Consider the following 12585-nt stretch of genomic DNA (forward strand, 5'->3'; position numbering starts at 1 on the left):
GAGGAGCAGCCCCATCTATTTCCGGCCAGTCTTCTGCATATCATGAGAGCCTTTATGGCTTTGCTGGTATTTTAATTACTGTACTTATTTATTTTAGTACATACATTTATACGAACTTTTTTACTAATTTTTATCTGCAGAATATTCTGCCGAAGTTTCCGGAATACAATTTGGACCACCCTGTATACGAGGTGTGCATGATAAAAAGTCACTCTAGAATTCCTGTTTACTTCTATCATTTTCACCATCAGGATCTTACAGCGTTTCCCTATCTAAACTAGCGAATACAGAAACAATCTGCCCGTGTAATTCGGTTCTAACAATCACTATAAATTTCGACAGAACCTCTCACGTGTCCGGCGTAGCAGAAAATGAAATTTATGTGCTGGTACAGATTAACAGTACCCAGGTAATTTCTACAGTACTACCGAAATGGGTTTAGCAGCGAGCTGCTCGAGACATACACATGGAAGCGTGACTTAATAAACTGTGACAGCATCTAGCCAGTAAATCAAAACAACGAAATATTAAATCACTTTTTTTTATTAGACCGACTAGCGCTATGCTGGTGTTAAGTGCCTACGAGAGTCGTTTAAAAAGTTAGCAATCACGATACTATAATAGAGAAATCAGTAAAAACAAATAAAGACTTTAATATATTAGCGTCGATTCCGCAACAAGGGACTGCCTACCTACGGGTGAGGACCCGTCAAAAACTAACAAAAAACTCTTCAGTTTTGAACGATATAAATGTGGCATGTTTTCAATGTATTAAACTATAAACCTAGGTATGAGGACAGTTTCTATATTATTATTATTTCTCTTTATTTAAGTTCAGAACAGCATAGTTGGATTCTCTGGAATTGTGATCATGGTTTTCTCTGCCGTACTCTTTTACATGTAAATTCCAGGCAGAGTACGGCACTCCTTTCATTTCATTTAATAAAACAAGTAGGGCTATTTACAAATTTAGCGTTTCATTTACATAACCTATTCTCCTCAAATTTCCCAAAATATTGCTTCTGTCCAGGCGCATCCGAGGTAATCACAATAAAAAAATATTTAACACTACGTAGGTTCTTTTCTTTCTTTTAAATTTCTTGTTGTACAGCTGGCCAAAATATTACCTCGTCAACTTTGTTGACGAATTTGGGTTGTTACATTACAAAATGAACAGTCATTAGTTTGTACTCAATTGCAACATTACTCTATTAAAGTGAGATGGAAAAGCAACAACTTCTGTTGAGGGAGAACCTAAACAGCTGATACTATGTTATTTGTTTCAATTTTTAACTAATTTTTCGATAAAAATAATGACAATATAGTTACAAATAAAATAATTAAAGGTTATAATACCAGAGAGTTTACAAGAAGCCATCAATGGCTTCAAACTTTGATGGAACATGTTATCAGTACCAGCATTTCATCCAGACTTTAAGATTATTCTTATATTACTCTGGGAAATATTTTACAAGAATTATTATAAAAAAATATTACTATTAGTTATTACTATTTGAACCATAATTTCGTTGGTAACCATTATAAGTATTGGTCAAAGAATGCCTATAGAGTAGTTTTCCATGATTTAAGCTGTGATTTAAGTAAGAACAATCTTCGGATTGACACTGTGTCCTCAATGAACACCTCAGTAGATTAACGCTAAGAATCAACTGCGAATGCATATTCTGTGGAGAAAATGGGGAAACACCAGAACACCTCATCATCACTGAGTATGTCGAGACGACACCCATTCTTGCCATAAACTTTGGTACGACTAATATCGGAGATGGAGAACTAACCTCTTTAAAACCGTCTCAGATACTGGATTTTGTTAAAGCGCTAAAACTGTATGATAAGTTATAACACAAGAAAGAAAGAAATTCAGATATTTTTCAACCATATTTTAAGGCAAAGATCTTGTAGTTATAAGCAGATGAATATAAATATGTGATATAAAAAGATGTCAAACGTGTTCCTGAATTATTTACTCAACGTTAGAGTTGACTAAAGTAAGACGGCTTGGCTTGGCTTGACTTGCCTTGCCTCGGGCTTTAGCAAATATTACCTTTATTAAAATGACATAGGTACACGACATGGAAATAATTGATAAAAAAATATTTAAATATCATTAAGTAAGATTTAACGTTTTTTTTCAACAGGTTAAAATCAATATTTTGTAATTTTAATCGTCGAATCTATGAGTCTCACGTCAGTCTCGTGAATATTTTTGCTTAAGTTTGTGCTCAAATTAAACGGTAAATAAACTATCGATTTGTTTACATTTATCTTGCATCTGCTGGGTCAAAATAAATTAATGTATATTGATTCGTTTCTCTTTCATATACAGGGTGGGCCGAATTGTATTCCGGAAACTTCACCAGCATATTCTGCAGATAAAAATAAGTAAAAAAGTTCGTATAAATGTATGTCCTAAAACGCTTAGTTTCGGAGATACAGGGTGTAGAAGTTTCATTTTTATTTCGATTTTTTCCAAATAATTTCTGAAGTAACGTCAATATTTGGATGAAAAATTGGTATCGGGGATTTTTTTGACATGATAAATTTGATTTTGATGTCAATATGACTCCTACTTGTAGAGGGCGCCACCTACATATGTTTTAAGTGGTTTGAAGAGTAATAACTTTTCGACCGTACCTGTATAAAACTACTGAGTAAAAAATATAAATTTACTACGTTTTTTACATAAAAAAGGTCTCTTGGTAAAAATCGCTACGAGTAATGGTTCTCGAGATATTTGGAATCGAAATTATCAATACCTGTCATCATTGACATAAATTAAACATACCGGGTGTTGCATCGTCGAGCGGGACATAGGAAATCCCATGTAAATTTTAATGGGGTCAATTATTGGCTTCCCTAATTATTTTAGAGAATAATTCTATTTAGGTTTATTGAAGAGCACTAAAACCCACATTCAAAAGAATAACTGTAGATATTTTTGATTAGCTCGTTTACGAGTTATCGCCCGATTTCTTTTTAAATATTTCTCCTTTCTTATGGTCCTGTATTTACTTATGAGCACCAGTCAAGGTAAAAGATAACTGTCAAATGAAGTTGTCATTTCAGAAATTTATCTATTTATATTATTTGGAACTACTCGAAAATCATATTTTACCTGCTTTACATGATGCCGCTAGGGAAAATCAGGAAGTTTGGTATCAAATGGATGGCTGCCCGGCAAATAGTACCCTGGCTGTTTGGGAATATTTAGACAATAGCTTTAACGGAAACGTTATTGGCCTAAATCATACAGTAAATTGGCCAGCAAGGTCTCCTGATATTTTGCCAAATGATTTCTTTTCTTTTCGTAAACGAGCTAATCAAAAATATCTAAAACTATTCTTTTGAATGTGGGTTTTAGTGCTCTTCAATAAACCTAAATAGAATTATTCTCTAAAATAATTAGGGAAGCCAATAATTGACTCCATTAAAATTTACATGGGATTTCCTATGTCCCGTCCGACGATGCTACACCCGGTATATTCACTAAATAGTTATTAGACTGAAATCAGAAATTTGAAATATTTTTGTGCCAAAAGTTCAACAGAAACTGTTTTATCATCATTTTTTCGAAGAAAAATTTATGGTTAATTTAAAAAAAGCTTCCAAATTTATTATTTCAGTCAAATAACTATCTACTCTCAACGGTTTTATTTTTTTTGTCAATATTGACATGTATTGACTATTTCCGTACTAAATATCTTCAGAACAGTTGCTCGTAGCAATTTTTACCAAGAGACATTTTTTACGCAAAAAGTCATGGAAATGTATATTTTTCACTCAGTAGTTTTATACAGGAACGGACGAAAAGTTATTACTTTTCAAAACCATTAAAACACGTGTAGGTGGCGCCACCTACAAGTAGGTGTCATATTGACATCAAAATCCAAATTTCTCATGTCAAAAATCTCCCAGACACCAATTTTCCAAATATTGTCATCATATCAGCTAAAAAATAAAATAAATTGGCCACCTACCTATAATTCAGTTTATTTTTAAACAATTCAATATTACATAAGTACTTAAAAAAAATTACGTGTATTTTTTAATATTACTTCACTATATTCAGTTATTTAATAAGTCTATTTTTCAATCAGACCACTACCCATACGTGATCGAACAGAAATATTGTACAAAATGCAGTTTTTTTCATTCAAATCATTCGATTCTTTCCATTGTACCGACAAGGAACACACAGTCGGTTGGTTCCAAACAATAACAATTTTTTTCTTCAAAATCGTATATGAAAGTGTCTATCGCAATAACAGTACCTACGCCTAAGCTCTTTAACAAGACCAAAATTCAGAAAGTACCATTAAAAATGCAAAAAAAGTTATTATTATTCGTTACAATAGATATGAGAGTCTTTAAACAGGTAAAAGCAGTACATGTGAACCTGCCTTTAGATAGATTCAAATAAGGTAGTCAATTTTAATTTAGCTTTTTCTAGATATTGTTTTTTTTTCTAACTTTAATGATTTTATTATAATTTTCACGGTTTAATGAAGGTTTTTTAGCGTTTAACGATAAATAATTTGATAGTTTCTCTTATATTGTTGATGCTTATCTTTTTCTAATTGTGTCTTTTTGTCAACCAAAGTCAGACTCTCTGAACAAATGACAACGACTATCTTTTACATTCCCAACTACATTGAAAAAATGAAATTTGTGAATTTAATAACAATATTGAGGGTTATTTCTTGCCACAGATTATTGTAGTAAATTTACCATCCGTTCTTTAGTTTTACAACTCGTTTGTACAATCGCTGTGTAGCTAATTTGTGGCATGTATGTAAATCTGTTATAATATTATAACTTTATATTCACCAATATTCTTTGTGAATTTATTTAAAAAAATGTGTATCTCATAGTAAATTTACTTATTCATTGTAAATGTATCTTTTAAAATCACCAACTTCTTGTAATATTACTATATAGTAACAATAAATTAAAACATTTTATTTTAGTGAATTTACAATTACTTTTGTAAATTGAAAAAGTGTTAGTAAATATTAATAAATTTAATAATTAATTTTTACCCCCTAATACAAGAATCGTACTTCTTCAGCTAATGGTAAATTGCTGATGGACACATGCCATCCAGTTCGAAAGGACACACTCCAGGAAAGTTTTCTCGTTATAATTCGCTTTTAATATATTCTTTTGGTGGTAATAATGTTATTTAATAATGAATTTATACCCCCCAACTCAAGAATCATACTTCTTCAGCTAATGGTAAACTGCTGATGGACACATGCCATCGAGTTCGAAAGGACCCACTTCAGGAAGATTTTCTCGTTATAATTCGCTTTTAATATATTCTTTTGGTGGTAATAATGTTATTTAATAACGAATTTATACACCTCAATCCAAGAATCATACTTCTTCAGCTAATGGTAAACTGCTGATGGACACATGCTATCGAGTTCGAAAGGACCCACTCCAGGAAAGTTTTCTCGTTATAATTCGCTTTTAATATATTCTTTTTTGGTGGTAATAATGTTATTTAATAACGAATTTATACACCCCAATCCAAGAATCATACTTCTTCAGCTAATGGTAAATTGCTGATGGACACATGCCATCGAGTTCGAAAGGACCCACTCCAGGAAAGTTTTCTCGTTATAATTCGCTTTTAATATATTCTTTTGGTGGTAATAATGTTATTTAATAACGAATTTATACACCCCAATCCAAGAATCATACTTCTTCAGCTAATGGTAAAATGCTGATGGACACATGCCATCGAGTTCGAAAGGACCCACTCCAGGAAAGTTTTCTCGTTATAATTCGCTTTTAATATATTCTTTTTGATGGTAATAATGTTATTTAATAACGAATTTATACACCCCAATCCAAGAATCATACTTCTTCAGCTAATGGTAAATTGCTGATGGACCCATGCCATCGAGTTCGAAAGGACCCACTCCAGGAAAGTTTTCTCGTTATAATTCGCTTTTAATATATTCTTTTGGTGGTAATAATGTTATTTAATAACGAATTTATACACCCCAATCCAAGAATCATACTTCTTCAGCTAATGGTAAACTGCTGATGGACACATGCCATCGAGTTCGAAAGGACCCACTCCAGGAAAGTTTTCTCGTTATAATTCGCTTTTAATATATTCTTTTTGGTGGTAATAATGTTATTTAATAACGAATTTATACACCCCAATCCAAGAATCATACTTCTTCAGCTAATGGTAAACTGCTGATGGACACATGCTATCGAGTTCGAAAGGACCCACTCCAGGAAAGTTTTCTCGTTATAATTCGCTTTTAATATATTCTTTTGGTGGTAATAATGTTATTTAATAACGAATTTATACACCCCAATCCAAGAATCATACTTCTTCAGCTAATGGTAAACTGCTGATGGACACATGCCATCGAGTTCGAAAGGACCCACTCCAGGAAAGTTTTCTCGTTATAATTCGCTTTTAATATATTCTTTTGGTGGTAATAATGTTATTTAATAACGAATTTATACACCCCAATCCAAGAATCATACTTCTTCAGCTAATGGTAAACTGCTGATGGACACATGCCATCGAGTTCGAAAGGACCCACTCCAGGAAAGTTTTCTCGTTATAATTCGCTTTTAATATATTCTTTTGGAGATAATAATATTATTTAATAATTAATTTTTACCCCCCAATCCAAGAATCGTACTTCTTCAGCTAATGGTAAACTGCTGATGGACACATGCCATCGAGTTCGAAAGGACCCACTTCAGGAAGATTTTCTCGTTATAATTCGCTTTTAATATATTCTTTTGGTGGTAATAATGTTATTTAATAACGAATTTATACACCTCAATCCAAGAATCATACTTCTTCAGCTAATGGTAAACTGCTGATGGACACATGCTATCGAGTTCGAAAGGACCCACTCCAGGAAAGTTTTCTCGTTATAATTCGCTTTTAATATATTCTTTTGGTGGTAATAATGTTATTTAATAACGAATTTATACACCCCAATCCAAGAATCATACTTCTTCAGCTAATGGTAAATTGCTGATGGACACATGCCATCGAGTTCGAAAGGACCCACTCCAGGAAAGTTTTCTCGTTATAATTCGCTTTTAATATATTCTTTTGGTGGTAATAATGTTATTTAATAACGAATTTATACACCCCAATCCAAGAATCATACTTCTTCAGCTAATGGTAAAATGCTGATGGACACATGCCATCGAGTTCGAAAGGACCCACTCCAGGAAAGTTTTCTCGTTATAATTCGCTTTTAATATATTCTTTTGATGGTAATAATGTTATTTAATAACGAATTTATACACCCCAATCCAAGAATCATACTTCTTCAGCTAATGGTAAATTGCTGATGGACCCATGCCATCGAGTTCGAAAGGACCCACTCCAGGAAAGTTTTCTCGTTATAATTCGCTTTTAATATATTCTTTTGGTGGTAATAATGTTATTTAATAACGAATTTATACACCCCAATCCAAGAATCATACTTCTTCAGCTAATGGTAAACTGCTGATGGACACATGCCATCGAGTTCGAAAGGACCCACTCCAGGAAAGTTTTCTCGTTATAATTCGCTTTTAATATATTCTTTTGGTGGTAATAATGTTATTTAATAACGAATTTATACACCCCAATCCAAGAATCATACTTCTTCAGCTAATGGTAAACTGCTGATGGACACATGCTATCGAGTTCGAAAGGACCCACTCCAGGAAAGTTTTCTCGTTATAATTCGCTTTTAATATATTCTTTTTGGTGGTAATAATGTTATTTAATAACGAATTTATACACCCCAATCCAAGAATCATACTTCTTCAGCTAATGGTAAACTGCTGATGGACACATGCCATCGAGTTCGAAAGGACCCACTCCAGAAAAGTTTTCTCGTTATAATTCGCTTTTAATATATTCTTTTGGTGGTAATAATGTTATTTAATAACGAATTTATACACCCCAATCCAAGAATCATACTTCTTCAGCTAATGGTAAACTGCTGATGGACACATGCCATCGAGTTCGAAAGGACCCACTCAAGGAAAGTTTTCTCGTTATAATTCGCTTTTAATATATTCTTTTGGTGGTAATAATGTTATTTAATAACGGATTTATACACCCCAATCCAAGAATCATACTTCTTCAGCTAATGGTAAATTGCTGATGGACACATGCCATCGAGTTCGAAAGGACCCACTCCAGGAAAGTTTTCTCGTTATAATTCGCTTTTAATATATTCTTTTGGTGGTAATAATGTTATTTAATAACGAATTTATACACCCCAATCCAAGAATCATACTTCTTCAGCTAATGGTAAACTGCTGATGGACACATGCCATCGAGTTCGAAAGGACCCACTCCAGGAAAGTTTTCTCGTTATAATTCGCTTTTAATATATTCTTTTGGAGATAATAATATTATTTAATAATTAATTTTTACCCCCCAATCCAAGAATCGTACTTCTTCAGCTAATGGTAAACTGCTGATGGACACATGCCATCCAGTTCAAAAGGACCCACTGCAGGAAAATTTTCTAGTTATAATTCGCTTTTAATATATTCTTTTGGTGGTAATAATGTTATTTAATAACGAATTTATACATCCCAATTCAAGAATCATACTTCTTCAGCTAATGGTAAACTGCTGATGGACACATGCTATGAGTTCGATAGGACCCACTCCAGGAAAGTTTTCTTGTTATAATTCACTTTTAATATATTCTTTTGGAGATAATAATATTATTTAATAATTAATTTTTACCCCCCAATCCAAGAATCGTACTTCTTCAGCTAATGGTAAACTGCTGATGGACACATGCCATCCAGTTCAAAAGGACCCACTCCAGGAAAATTTTCTCGTTATAATTCGCTTTTAATATATTCTTTTGGTGGTAATAATGTTATTTAATAACGAATTTATACACCCCAATTCAAGAATCATACTTCTTCAGCTAATGGTAAACTGCTGATGGACACATGCCATCGAGTTCGAAAGGACCCACTCCCACGAAAAAAAACTGCTTGGATTAAAATGTTCTTCGTCTTTCCTCTAACTCTACGTTTTCAATCGATTACTGAACTCGCATCAGCTTCACAAGAACTCACGTGACGTGGCGTCATTTTTTACTAAATATATTATGGTAAATCCACAAAAGTTTATTGAATATGTCTAAAGAAATGCAATTTTCCTACAAGATTGTTGAATTTCTGATTTAAATTTAATTTTTAAATTTACAAAACTCATTGTGAAAATAATATCGTTTAGGAATAATCATTTAATATTAATAAACTGTTTTGCAAAATTACATTTTTTTGTGAAACTATGCAAAAATATTTTATTTTTATAAGTTTCTTGTTGAAAATACTCTATATTTTTAGTGTAATACAGCATTTTAAATCTTCTTAGCTGATCAAAAACTATGGATCTTTCATTGTTACGCATATCCTCCGTCTTTTCAACCTTTTTAGACCAATAATTATTGTCACTTAAAAAAACCTAAGTTACAGTTTGAGAAAACCAAGAAACAAGAAGATATATCTCGTCAAACACCAAGCTACATCTTAATTAACTATTACGGAGTCTTGAGTGTTACTTTCTCCGTTCAGTTGGTAAGAAGCAAAAAAAAAGCGAAGAGTACAATCAGCGAAGGCCGCGGACATTTCAGACCGGTAGAATGCAACAGCAAATGATTTGTTGCTGTTTATTTATAAACAAATAAAAATTTTAAACGAAAGGTGGAAGCTGACGAGGCTAATTTCAATTTTGAGAAACTCATCCATAAATTAAATTAATTAGGAAGTCTATTGTTGTTACGAAATGGTTTAATGATTTATTTCTCTCGGTAAAAAGATGATTACTAAATGATTTATAATTAGTACCTGGGCATACGAGGTTTTGGGCTTTAAGCTGAACATCGATAGATAAAACTAAAATTATGTGCACTCCCCCGGAAGATCACAACAATGCTATAAAAATCGGAGAAGAACTATTGGAATATGTGGCGGAATTCAATTACCTCGGCGGTTTGAGTTCGGAGAAGGCCAATATCGACTCTAAAATTCAGCAAGGGATTAGCAGCGCCTCAAGAGCATTCTGCTAATTAAAAGACAGGTTTTCTATAATTATGACTTGAGCACAAAAACGAAACTTGCAGTGTACCGAGCAATAATAATCCCCACCATCTTATATGGAAGTGAAACCTGGGTGCCGACACATGACTACATATTCCAATAGTTCTTCTCCGATTTTTATAACACTGTTGTGATCTTCCGGGGGAGTGCACATTATTTTAGTTTTGTCGATGTTCAGCTTAAGTCCCAAAGCCTCGTATGCTCATGTATATGTGTTCAACTTTTCTTGCAATTGCTGTAACATATTTGCAACTAGAGCACAGTCATCAGCGTATTGCAGTTCTATGATGAATTTTGTACGTGTTTTTGCCCTGAGTCTTTTTATGTTGAACAGACCGCCGTCGTATCTGTATCTAATGCCCAAACCTCTCTCCTGCAGTTTACTGTCCACTAAACTGGAGAGCGCAAAATGACAGCGCACGGATAGGCGGCTCTTTACTCAAAATATGTCGATATTCATCAAGAATTTCAAACAAAACAAAATATTTTAATTTCTTTGGATTTGAAACTATACAGGCTACTAGTAACATAGCAAGTTGCCGGACGAATTTACGTTTACCCAATTTGCGTTCGTACTCGAGATTCACTGTCCGGTCTGTATATTCTTGATATTTAAACATAAATATTATAAGAAAAATATATTTTAAAACATGTAGTGTATAACTGTCGAAGGAAACCGGTCTCCAATAAAAAAAGACATTAATTATTTATAAATTCATATAAAAAAATCACTTGTAAATCTTATTCTTTTTACCTTATGTCTTTTCTTGGCAAATGTTTCAAAAACCATAAATAGTAAAATGGGACAAACAGGACTATAAAAATCTTTACCACGCATGTTTTTCATTTGAATACGTGATATAGGTGTCAAGCAATCAAAACACCAAAAGTAAAAGTTCGTAAAAGAAAACTGGAGAATAATGTTAGAAGATTTACTAGAAATTTTGTCCGACTTATACAGGGTTGCCAACATTTTAAACACAAAGAATCGCAAAAACAGCATAATCTACCTATTTAGAAAAGTGTTCGTCTTTTTGTTAGTCCGTTGTTTTTGAACGATTTTTTTGGGGTGGCTAAATCTTTTCCTACATCTAGTACCGTACTCGTATGACCAAAACGGTTTATATTTTCGTAATCTACGTGTTTTAGTTAGTTAATAACAGTAGTTTTGTCACAATCGGTGACATATATGACGAAAATCGCCAATTTTCATGACTATATGTATGGAAAAGTGTTGAAAAATTGCCTGTTTTGACTGTTTTTGGGCACGTTTTCCAGGCTCTCAAAACAATAGTAAACATTTTTGTAAAAAGATGAGAATTTCAAGATTAGTAGAAAATTTTATGTACTTTTAGAGTATACAGAGGTTTAGAAACTTAAGTGCCCCAGTTTTATCAAAAAATTGATTTTTGGAATCCTTGTTTTTCAATTATTTTTTATGGTGGCTGAATCTCTGCCTACATGTAGTATCGTATTACGACCAAAACCGTCTTTGTTTAGTTTAGTCTATAAAAGTAGTTTTATCATAATTGATCACTTGAAAAAAAAATCACTAATTTTCATGACAATACTGCCTATTTTTGACTATTTTTTCACATCTATTCGAGGTTCTAAAACCAATAGTAAACATTTCTGCAAAAATATGAAAATTTCAGGAGTAGTAGGAAATTTTATGTACTTTTAGAATATGTAGTCGTTTAAAAACTTAAATACTCCAGTTTTCTAAATAAATTGATTTTTCAAAGCCTTGTTTTCGATTTTTTTTTGTGGTGGCTAAATCTTTGCCCACATCTAGTACAGTACTCGTACGACCAAAATGGTCCATATTTCCATAATCGACCTGTTTTAGTTAGTCAATAACAGTAGTTTTACCAAAATCGGTGACTTAACCAAAATCGCCAATTTTCATAGAAAAATAGCCTCTTTTTGACTACCTATCTCATGACACGTTTTCAAGACTCAAAACAATAGTAAACATTCTTGTAAAAAGATAAAATACAGAGGTTTAAAAACCTAAATACCCCAGTTTTAGAATAAAATTGTTTTTTCAAACCCTTGTTTTTGAATGATTTTTTATAGTGAGTAATTACCTAGTACAACTAACTACCAAAGACAGTAAACTAACACTCGAATAAGTGAAAGTTTTGCTAATCTAGCGGCAGACTGACGAATTTTTCAGGATTAGCTTAGTCAGTCAGAAAACATTGAGTTCCTTCAATGTTTCTTGTTTTTTTTATACTATTACGATCTTTTTGCCTGTTTTAGGCACGTTTCTCTAATTCTTTAGGTTTTCTTATCGTTAGTCAAGGTTGATTGGCTGTCTTGAATATTATCTGATTGATAAACGAAGGAATTAGCAAAAACGTGAGGAATCTCCCCACGAGAGATGGCACATGTTTTTTGTAACACCCTGAATAAGGTTCTCATTTTTACTCGCAATCCTGTATA

The sequence above is a fragment of the Sitophilus oryzae genome, unplaced genomic scaffold (genome assembly GCF_002938485.1).
Source record: "Sitophilus oryzae breed Bouriz unplaced genomic scaffold, Soryzae_2.0 scaffold_1430_pilon_pilon, whole genome shotgun sequence".
Classification (NCBI taxonomy): Eukaryota; Metazoa; Arthropoda; class Insecta; order Coleoptera; family Curculionidae; genus Sitophilus; species Sitophilus oryzae.